Here is a 542-nt window from a genome sequence, read left to right on the forward strand (position 1 = left end):
GCAGAGCATCCTTATATGTGCAGCTCCAGAGAGCCTGCAGCCTTAAGGCTGTGAACCCGAGCATTACATCTAGAGCACAGTTTGAATATTTGCTAATATCTCTACTGTCTACTGTATTCCAACTTAATCATACAACAATCTAAATTTAAAATATTGGCCATATGTTCTACTATAGGCCCTAGTAAGAGGAGGAGAGGGATGAGCAAGGTCTTCTCATCAACCTCTATTTTGGGAAATATGCGGACAAGAAAGTGGATTGAAGTTGGGAAAAAGATTGCTTTACTAGTCCACAGGTTGACAGTCAGCCACCTTGGTCTCTGTCCTATTTTTCACTATTTAATCCAGAATGAAGATATACAACCTATTAATATTTCCTTGGTTCCTGTCCCTATCTTTTCTTAATTCACTGTTTGACACCATCCCATTACCTGTGTCCTCACCATGGAACAGGAGACTGAAAAGTCCTCCCTTCGTCATTTGATGATGCTCCACTGTTTGGGGTTTTTGGGGATAGAAGAGAAAGTGACTAAACAACAACAGGA

Source organism: Cervus elaphus, chromosome 22 (assembly GCF_910594005.1).
Source record: "Cervus elaphus chromosome 22, mCerEla1.1, whole genome shotgun sequence".
Taxonomy (NCBI): domain Eukaryota; kingdom Metazoa; phylum Chordata; class Mammalia; order Artiodactyla; family Cervidae; genus Cervus; species Cervus elaphus.